The 11,362-nt window shown below is 44.1% G+C and overlaps 1 pseudogene; it reads left to right on the top strand.

Moving 5' to 3' along the window:
- Window positions 1–807: 807 nt before the first annotated feature.
- Window positions 808–926, top strand: LOC119960694 (annotated as a pseudogene).
- The last annotated feature ends 10,436 nt before the right edge of the window (window positions 927–11,362 follow it).

Here is an 11,362-nt window from a genome sequence, read left to right as displayed (position 1 = left end):
AGAAGTCTTACAACACCAGATTATAGTCTAACAGGTTTGTTTCAAACACTAGCTTTCGGAGCACTGATCCTTCCACAGCTAAATGAAAAGGTATGTGGGCTGCAACAAAATTGAGCTCACACATAGTGATTGTGTGTGGACTATAGAAAGGTTAATGCAGTTACAAGAACAGACTCTTATTCTATCCCATGCTTGGAGGATTGCATTGAGAAATTGGGACAATCAGCTTTAATCTCCAAATTGTAATTACTTAAACGTTCCTGGCAGGTATCTTTATCCGAAAGGGCGAAGGAGATTTCTGCTTTTGTGACTACAGATGGAATATACCAATTCAAAGTTGTGCTACTTGGCATGAAAAACGCCCCAGCAACATTTCAACGGTTAACTAACAAAGTTGTTTCAGGTTTACCAAATTGTGTGGTATGCATCGACGATCTGGTGATTTTTAGTCAGACATGGAAAAAACATTTAAAACATCTGATGGAGTGATTCGATCGACTTCAGGAGGCGGGTTTGATGGTAAACCAAGCCATGGGCTGGGTTAACACAGGGCTAGATCGCTGGCTTTGAAAGCAGACCAAGGCATAGTTCAATCCCCGTACCAGCCTACCAGAACAGGCGCCGAATGTGGCGACCAGAAAATTGAACAAAGAAAATTACAGCACAGGAACAAACTCTTCGGCCCTCCCAGCTTGCGCCGTTCCAGATCATTTATCTAAACCTGTCGCCTATTTTCCAAGGACCTATTTCCCTCTGTTCGCCGCCCGTACATATATCTGGCTAGATGTATCATTCAGGGTACAATGAACCTAGGGCCATACTAGTCTGAAGACGACCGATCTCGTCTGATCTCGTAAACTAAGCACATTCATGCCTAGTTAGTACTTGGAGGGGTGACCGCCTGGGAATACGAGGTGCCGTAGGCTTTTATGGACTGGTTAAGCACAGGGCAAAATCTCTGGCTTTGAAAGCAGAACAAGGCAAGCCAGCAACACGGTTCAATTCCCGTACCAGCCTCCCCGAACAGGCGCCGAAATGTGACGACTAGGGACTTTTCACAGTAACTTCATTTCAAGCCTACTTGAGACGGTAAGCAAATTTCATTTAATGTCATTTCATTTCAATGGAGATGAACGCCTAGATCTCTCTGTACATACATTTTCCCCAGGACTATTCTGTTCACTGTATAGTCCGCTCTTGAATTAGACCTTCCAAAATGCATCACCTCGCATATGCCTGGATTGAAATCCATCTGCCATTTCTCTGCCCAACTCTCCAATCTATCTATATTCTGCTGTATACTCTGAAAGTCGTCCTTGCTATCTGCAACTCACCTATCGTAGTGCCATCTGCAAACTTGCTAAATAGTCCAGCTATACCTTCCTCCAGATCATGTATGTATATCACAAGCAACAGTGGTCCGAGCAAGGATCCCTGTGGAACACCACTAGTCACTATTTTCCATTTTGAGATACTCCCTTGCACCACTTCTCTCTGTCTCCTGTTGCCCAGCCAGTTCCCTATCCATCTAGATAGTACACACTGAACCCCCTACGACGTCACTTTCTCCATCAACCTGACATGGGAAACGTTATCAAACGCGTTACTGAAGGCCATGTATCTGACATATACAGCCCTTCCCTCATCAATTAACTTTGTCACTTCCTCAACGAATTCTATTAGGTTTGTAAGACATGACCTTCCCTGCACAAAAACCATGCTGCCGGTCACTGGTAAGTCTATTTTCTTCCAAATGTGAATAGATCCAATCCTTCAGTACCTTCTCCAACAGTTTGCCTACCACTGACGACAAGCTCACAGGTCTATAATTCCCTGGATTATCCCTGCTACCCTTCTTAAACAAAGGGAAAACATTAGCAATTTCCAGTCCTCCGGGACATCACCCGTGCTCAATGATGCTGCAAAGGTATCTGTTAAAGTCCCAGCTATTTCGTCCCTCGCTTCCCTCAGTAAACTGGAATAGGTTCCATACGTACCTGGGGTCATCTCCACCTTACTGCCTTTTAGAATACCCAAAACGTCCACCTTCCTGATGCCAACTTGACCTGGAGTAGTTAAAAATCCATCTCTAGCCTCAACATCCGCCATGTCCCTCTCCTTGGTGAATAAAGATGCAACGTACGACCAGGCGTTTTTCACAGTAACTTCATTTGCAGCCTACTTGTGAAATTAAGCGACTTTAATTTTCAAGTGAATTTGGCGAAGCCCAAGTCACGTTCCTTGACCACACAATCGGACAGGGTCGAATGGTCCCAAGCGGTGTGAAAACAAAAGTTATTTGGGAGTTTCCAATACGCTTTACACAAGGGAAATAATGCGATTTCTTGGGGTGAGTGGATTGTACTGAAAATGTGCGCCGTATTTTAGCAGTGTGGTTGCTCCACCGATGGACCTGCTGAAGAACCGTCACAAATTTCAGTGGACAGCGGAGTGTCAACAGGCATTTGACGGCCTGAAGGCTGTCTCAACCAATTCTTCTGTGTTGGCTACCTCAAATTACACACAACAATTCAAAGTGTCTGTTGATGCGAGAGAGGTATAGGTGCTGTGCTCTTGCAAGAAGACGGTGAAGGTATTGGATATTTTGCCAAGAAATTGTATAATCACCAGAGGAAGTATTCAAAGACTGAGACGGAGACTTTGAGCCTGGTGCTGCCTTTGCAACATTTTCACATTTATGTGACCAGCAAGTGGCCTGAAATAATTCTATGTATTGATCGTAATCCATTGACGTTTTTGGTGCGATTCCGGAATAACATTGCAAGACTGTTTCGAGTGAGTTTAATGTTACAGCAATTTCATCTAAAATTAGTCCAAGTGGCAGGCCGGGAAACCGTGATAGCCAATGCATTGTCACAAATGTAATGACCGTATCCTTATGAATGGTTGCCTGTTTTGTTTTTGTTTTATAAACAGTGTATATTTATTCACAGCTTTTCTGAAAGGAAAGCGTTAAGCGTTTGATAAGGTTTCCCACGTTCGGCTATTGCAGAAAATACGGAGGCAGGGGATTGAGGGTGATTTAGAGATGTGGATCAGAAATTGACTAGTTGAAAGAAGACAGAGAGTGGTAGTTGAGGGGAAATGTTCAGAATGGAGTTCAATTACAAGTGGCGTACCACAAGGACCTGTTCTGGGGCAGTTGTTCTTTGTCATTTTTATAAATGACCTAGAGGAGGGCGCAGAAGGATGGGTGAGTAAATTTGCAGACGACACTGAAGTCGGGGGAGTTGTAGACAGTGCGGAAGGATGTTGCAGGTTACAGAGGGACATAGAAAAGCTGCAGAGTTGGGCTGAGAGGTGGCAAATGGAGTTTAATGTGGAGAAGTGTGAGGTGATTCACTTTGGAAAGAATAACAGGAATGCGGAATATTTGGCTAATGGTAAAATTCTTGGTAGTGTGGATGAGCAGAGGGGTCTCGGTGTCCATGTACATAGATCCCTGAAAGTTGCCACCCAGGTTGATAGGGTTGTGAAGAAGGCCTATGGTGTGTTGGCCTTTATTGGTAGAGGGATTGAGTTCCGGAGCCATGAGGCCATGTTGCAGTTGTACAAAACTCTAGTACGGCCGCATTTGGAGTATTGCGTACAGTTCTGGTCGCCTCATTATAGGAAGGACGTGGAAGCTTTGGAACGGGTGCAGAGGAGATTTACCAAGATGTTGCCTGGTATGGAGGGAAAATCTTATGAGGAAAGGCTGATGGACTTGCGGTTGTTTTCGTTAGAGAGAAGAATGTTAAGAGTTGACTTAATAGAGGCATACAAAATGATCAGAGGGTTAGATAGGGTGGACAGCGAGAGCCTTCTCCCGCGGATGGATGTGGCTAGCACGAGGGGACATAGCCTTAAATTGAGGGGTAATAGATATAGGACAGAGGTCAGAGGTGGGTTTTTTACGCAAAGAGTGGTGAGGCCGTGGAATGCCCTACCTGCAACAGTAGTGAACTCGCCAACATTGAGGGCATTTAAAAGGTTATTGGATAAGCATATGGATGGTAAGGTAAGGGCACAGTGTAGGTTAGATGGACTTTAGTTTTTTTTCCATGTCGGTGCAACATCGAGGGCCGAAGGGCCTGTACTGCGCTGCATCGTTCTATGTTCTATGTTCTATGAAAATGAAAAGGTCAAAAATGAAACCATCTTGAAGTTGATGATTTATTTTTCTTCTTGGTGGGAGGTGCCATTGGGGTGTCCCCTTAAGAAATGTATTGTAGAACATAGAACATTACAACGCAATACGGGCCCTTCGGCCCTCGATGTTGCGCCGACCTGTGAAACCATCTGAAGCCCAGCTGATCTACACTATTCCATTTTCATCCACATGTCTATCCAGTGACCACTTAAATGCCCTTAAAGTTGGCGAGTCTACTACTGTTGCATGCAGGGCGTTCCACACCCCTACTACTCTCTGAGTAATGAAGCTGCCTCTGACATCTGTCCTATATCTACACCCCTCAATTTAAGGCTATGTCCCCTCGTGTTGGTCATCACCATCCGAGGAAAAAGACTCTCACTATCCACCCTAACTAACCCTCTGAATATCTTATGTGTCTCTATTAAATCACCTCTCAGCCTTCTCCCCTCTAACGAAAACAACCTCAAGTCCCTGAGACTTTCCTCGGATCTATAACTCTGTATTTCTCTCTGTATCTCTCTCTGTACCTCTCTCGGTACCACTCTCTGCATCTCTCGCTGTATATATCTCTGTATCTCTCTGTCTGTGTGTATCTCTCTGTATCTCTCTTTGTGTATCGCTCCCTGTATCTATCTCTATGATTATATCTCTGTATCTATCTCTCTGTATCTCTATAGCTCTCTTGCTGTATTTTTTTCTGTATCTCTCTCTGTATCTCTCTCTCTCTCTGTATATATCTCTCTCGTTATCTCTCACTGTAACTCGCTCTGTATTTCTCTCTCTGTATCTTTCTCTCGGTATCTGTCTCTCTATCTCTCTCTTTGTATCTCTCCCTCTCTATCTCTGTATCAATATCTCTGTATCTCTTACTGTATCTGTCTGTGTATCTATCTCTGTCTGTGTGTATCTGTCCCTGTGTCTGTCTCTGTTTCTCTCTGTCTGTCTGTCTCTGTCCCTGTGTCTGTCTCGATGCCGCTCTGTCTCTGGGCCGTATGGCATTATTTACAGTGGTCCCTGTGCAGAATATCGTTATTTACAGTTTCCCTGCGTAGAATATCATCATTTGCAGTGGCCACTGGGTAGAATATTATTATTTACAGTGGTCACTGGGTAGAATAACATGATGCACAGTGGTCCCTGGGCAGTATATCATTATAGTGAGTGGTCCCTGGGCGTTATACCATTATATGCAACAGGGCCCTGGGTAGTATATCATTATTTTCAGTGGACCCTTGGTAGAATATCATTATTTACATTGCACTGGGCAGAATATTATTATTTACAGTGGTCCCTGGGCAGAATATCATTACTTACAGTGAACCCTGGATATTATATCATTATTTTCAGTGGTTTCCTTATCAAACGCCTTACTGAAATCCATATTCACTACATCGACCGCTTTACCCTCATCCACCTGTTTGGTCACCTTCTCAAAAAACTCAAAAAGTTTTGTGAGGCATGACCTACCCATCACAAAACCGTGTTGACTATCGCTAATCAACTTGGTCTTTTCAAGATGATTATAAACCCTATCTCTTATAACCTTTTTCAACATTTTACGCACAACCGAAGTAAGGCTCACAGGTCTATAATTACCAGGGTTGTCTGTACTCCCCTTCTTGAACAAGGGGACAACATTTGCTATCCTCCGGTCTTCCGGCACTATTCCTGTCCACAAAGACGACATAAAGATCAAGGACAAAGGGTCTGCAATCTCATCCCAGGCTTCCCAGAGAATCCTAGGATAAATCCCATCTGGCCCAGGGGACTTACCTATTCTGACATTTTCCAAAATTGATAACACCTCATCCTTTTGAACCTCAATTCCATCTAGCCTGGTCGACTGAACCTGAGTATTCTCCTCGACAACATTGTCTTTCTCCATTGTAAACACTGATGAAAAATATCCATTTAATGCTTGCCCTATTTCCTCTGATTCCACACACAACTTTCCACTACTATCCTTGATTGGCCCTAATTTTACTCTAGTCATTCTTTTGTTCCTGATATACCTATAGAAAGCCTTAGGGTTTTCCTTGATCCTATCCGCCAACGACTTTTCGTGCTCTCTCCTCGCTCTTCTTAACTCTCCCTTTAGGTCCTTCCTGGCTAACTTGTAACACTCAAGTGCCCTAACTGAGCCTTCATGTCTCATCCTAACATAAACCTTCTTCTTCCTCTTGACAAGTGCTTCAACTTCCTTAGTAAACCATGGTTCCCTTGCTCGAAGACTTCCTCCCTGCCTGACAGGAACTTACTTAGCAAGGACACGCAGTAGCTGTTCCTTGAAAATGCTCCACATTTCGATTGTACCCTTCCCCTGCAGTTTCTTCCCCATCCTATACATCCTCAATCTTGCCGAATAGCATCATAATTGCCTTTCCCCCAGCTATAATTCTTACTTTGCGGTATATACCTATCCCTGCCCATTGCTAAAGTAAACATAACCGAGTTGTGATCACTATCACCAAAGTGCTCACCTACATCTAAATCTAACATCTGGCCGGGTTCATTACTCAGTACCAAATCCAATGTGGCCTCGCCCTTTGTTGGCCTGTCTACATACTGTCAGAAAACCCTCCTGCACACACTGCACAAAAACTGACTCATCTATAGCACTCGAACTATAGTATTTCCAGTCAATATTTGGAAAGTTAAAGTCCCCCATAACAACTACCCTGTTACTGTCGCTCCTGTCGAGAATCATCTTTGCAATTCCTTTCACTGCATCTCTGGATCTATTCGGAGGTCTATAGACAACTCCCAACAGGGTGACATATCTCTCCTGTTCCTAACATCGGCCCATACTACCTCAGTGGACGAGTCCTCAAACGTCCTTTCTACCGCCGTAATACTTTCCTTGATTCACAATGCCATCCCCCCCCCCCCTCTTTTACCATCTTCTCTGTTCTTACAGAAACATCTAAATCCTGGAACCTGCAACAACCATTCATGTCGCTGCTCTACCCATGTCTCCGAAATCGCCACAACATCGAGATCCCAGGTACCAACCCATGCTGCAAGCTCACCCGCCCTATTACGGATGCTCCTGGCGTTGAAGTAGACACTCTTCAAACCAGCGTCTTTCTTACCGGTGCCCTCTTTAGAACTCTTAACCCTATCCCTGACCTCACTACTCTCAACATCCTGTATACTGGGACTACAATTTAGGTTCCCACCCCCTGCTGAATTAGTTTAACCCCCCCCCCCCCGAAGAGCACTAGCAAATCTCCCGCCCCCCAGGATATTGGTACCCCTCTGGTTCAGGTGAAGACCATCCTGTTTGTAGAGGTCCCACCTACCCCAGAATGAGCCCCAATTAACCAGTCTTCTCAAATGGCTGCAGTGATGTCATGGTGTGGCTGAAGCTGGGCTGTGGCGCTGTGTTTTACTTTCGGTTTGTACTGTTGGAAGCTGGATTCAGACAAAGAAGGTTTCTTTTGCCTCTCTGCATGTTAAAATGAGTCCAGAGCACTTGATAATTTGAAAGTGCTAACTGTTTTCTGGAAATAATTGAGGCCTACCGTTTTTGGTAAAAGAGTTTTCCTGGTTTATTGGATGTTGTCAAATTGAAATAATTTGAAGGGATGTTATTACGTTTTATATATAGACAGTGCTGTAGCTGCGTGGGGTATTCATGTTTATAGTTGATGAAGATGCTTACCATGTGTGTTTCGAGAAATATTAACTGAATTCCCAGAATAAACTTTGATTTTGATTTAAAGTGTTTGAGGCCTGGGAATCGGGTCCCATTCCAGATCATTCCCACATTCGTTTTCAAGACGTCCCATCATCATCAGAGCCCCTGCGGATGAACACGTACAACACCCTCCCCCACCCAACCCCCGCCCCAGGATCAGTTGAAATGAAAAAAAAAATGAACTGAAAATCACTTATAGTCACAAGTAGGCGTCAAATGAAGTTACTGTGAAAAGCCCATAGTGACCACATTCCGGCGCCTATTTGGGAAGGCTGGTAGGGTAATTGAATCGTTCTGCCGGTCTGAATAGTTCTGCTTTAAAAGTCAGCTACTTAGCCCTGTGCCAAACAAGCCCCTAATGATGCGGACGAGTCCCTAACTGTATATCACTGGGGTACTGATGTGGACGGGCCTGTCACTGTCTAACACGGGGGGTACATTACTGGTGGGGCCGGGTCTGTCACTGGATAACACATGGGTCCGTGCTGGTGGGGATGGGTATGCCACTGTATTGGAGTGTGGACTATATCAATGTTTACACTCTGGTCAACATTTACAGTATATAACGAGTTCCTTAGATATGGAACATGACCAGGATCATGCGATTTCGCAGACCAGAGCAAGTGAGAACGGAGGTACTCCAGTTGGAATAGTGAGTGTGTGAAACTGAACTGACCAATTATAAATGAATTAGTCAGAAATTGCCGGAAGCAGATGGTGGACGGAAACTCATGGAGACAGTGCCTCCTGGTATCTGCATGCAAATAACACTTCTGGCTCTAATTCAGAACAGGAAGGGCGAGGCAGACAAAAATGGAAATAGCCTTCTGTGAGTTCTGAAGAAGAAGAAGATCAGTTGTCTTTGGGACAGCAGAGGCAGAATGAAATGGAAATGATTTAAATTTCGTGGCATGAGAAATATAATGGATACATATGGGGCTGGTTTAGCTCACAAGGCTAAATCGCTGGCTTTTAAAGCAGACCAAGCAGGCCAGCAGCACGGGTCGATTCCCGAACCAGCCTCCCCGGACAGGCGCCGGAATGTGGCGACTAGGGGCTTTTCACAGTAACTTCATTGAAGCCTACTCGTGACAATAAGCGATTTTCATTTCATTTCATTTCATTTTCGGATAGGGGGCTGGTTTAGCAGAGTGGACTAAGACAGCTTCCATTGCAATAATGTGTAGTTACTACCTGCACAAAATCAAAGCATTTTTGGGCAATTATGTTGAATTCTTGGAATGCCTAATCCGAAACTGTGGTTTAGATTCGAATGATAGGTACAACATATTTCGATTTAATGAAGGCTCTCGGTAAATTCCAACAGAACAGGCATCCGATTACTCCCAGGGCAAGTCGAAGTAGGGTACACATTTGGATGGACAGCGAACTACAAACCGAGAAGAAAAGGGGAGGAGAGATCCAAGGTGGTTACTGAGGTCCATAGGCGTCGGCAAGTGGCGGTCCAAGGATGTTTGCTGGAATCAGTGTCATTCTCCATTTAAATAAGCGAAATAAGAGTGGAAGTTATAGGTTTAAGTTCACAGTCACGTTCACATTGAAAGTGTACAGTTCTGGTCGCCACACTACCAGAAGGATGTCGAGGCTCTAGAGAGGATGCAGAAGAGATTTACCAGGATGTTGCCTGGTATGGAGGGCATTAGCACTGAGGAGAGGTTGAATAAACTTGGTTTATTCTCACTGGAACGACAGAGGTTGAGAGGCGACCTGATAGACGTCAACAAAATTATGAGGAGCACAGCCAGTTGATAGTCAGAGGAATTTCCCCAGGGTAGGGGGGTAAAGTACTTGGGGCATAAATTTAAGGTGCGATTGGCAAGATTTAAAGGAGATGTCCGAGGTACTTTTCTTACACAGAGGGCAGTGGGTGCCTAGAACTCGCTGCCGGAGGAGGGGGTGGAAGCAGGGACGATAGTGACATTGAAGGGGCATCTTGATAAATACATGAATAGGATGGGAATAGAGGGATATGAACCCTGGAAGTGTAGAATTTAGTTTAGACGGGCAGCATGGTCACTATAGACGTGGAGCGTCGAAGGACCTGTTCCTGTGCTGCACTTTTCTTTGTTCTTTGTTTTTGTTCTTGAAAGCATATTAATGGCAGATGAATCATTATCAACAGAGATGTACTGTGACCATTCCAATGAAGCTTAGTGCCAGTTGTTTAGTAGTCCCTCGATCGGTAATTTTCTCCAATACATAAGGAAATGTCGGTGTGAAAGTATTGGAGTCAGAGAATCAGGCTGGACATTATCATAAAATCAAAGCATTCTATTCGGAAATCGATACAAATCAATTGATTTAAAAATCAGACAATAGGTTAAACAACAGTGAAACGCGATTACTGACACAACTTACAGTATACAGGTCACATTCTTGTTAAAATATATAGGGTTCATTCAGTCATGTAGGTCAACAGACCGATTCCAAAACTGTGAGAGTGAATTAGTTATTTATCATAAAAACATAAGAATTAGGAGCAGGAGTAGGCTATCTGGCCCATCGAGCCCGCTCCACCATTTAATGAGGTCGTAGGCTGATCTTCTGTGGACTCAGCTCCACTTTCCGGCCCGAAAACCATAACCCTTAATCCCTTTATTATTGAAAAACTATCTATCTTTGTCTTAAAGACATTTAACGAAGGGGCTTCAACTGCTTTACTGGGCAAGGAATTCCATAGATTCACAACCCTTTGGGTGAAGACGCTCTTCCTAAACTCAATCCTACATCTACTTCCCCTTATTTTGAGACTATGTCCCCTAGTTATGCTTTCACCCGCCAGTGGAAACAACCTGCCCACATATATCCTATTTATTCCCTTCATAAATTTATATGTTTCTATAAGATCCCCCCTCATCTTTCTAAATTTGAACGAGTACAGTCCCAGTCTACTCAACCTCTCCTCGTCATCCATCACCATATCTGGGATTATCCTCGTGAATCTCCGCTGCACACTCTCCAGCGCAAGTACGTCATTTCTCAGGTAAGGAGACCACAACTGAACACAATACTCCAGGCGTGGCCTCACTAACACATTATACAATTGCAGCATAACCGCCCTAGTCTTAAATTCCATCCCTCTAGTAATGAAGGACAAAATTCCATCTGCCTTCTTAATTACCTTCTGCACCTGTAAATCAAATTTTTGCGACTCATGCACTAGCACACCCAGGTCTCGCTGCACAGCGGCATGCTTTAATATTTTATAATTTAAAGAATAATCCCGTTTGCTGTTATTCCTACTAAAATCGGTAACGTCACATTTGACATATACTGTCTTCCATCTGCCAGACCATAGCCAATTAACTTAATCGATCCAAATCTCCCTGCAGATTTCCTGGATTCTCTGCACTTTGCGCTTTTCCACTCATCTTAGTGTCATCTGCAAACTTGGACACTTTGCCCTTGGTCCCCAACACCAAATCAACCATGTAAATTGTGAACAATTGTGGGCCCAACACTGATCCCTGAGTGACATCACTAGC

Source organism: Scyliorhinus canicula, unplaced genomic scaffold, assembly GCF_902713615.1.
Source record: "Scyliorhinus canicula unplaced genomic scaffold, sScyCan1.1, whole genome shotgun sequence".
NCBI classification, from domain to species: Eukaryota; Metazoa; Chordata; class Chondrichthyes; order Carcharhiniformes; family Scyliorhinidae; genus Scyliorhinus; species Scyliorhinus canicula.
This window is presented reverse-complemented; position numbering and strand designations above follow the sequence as displayed.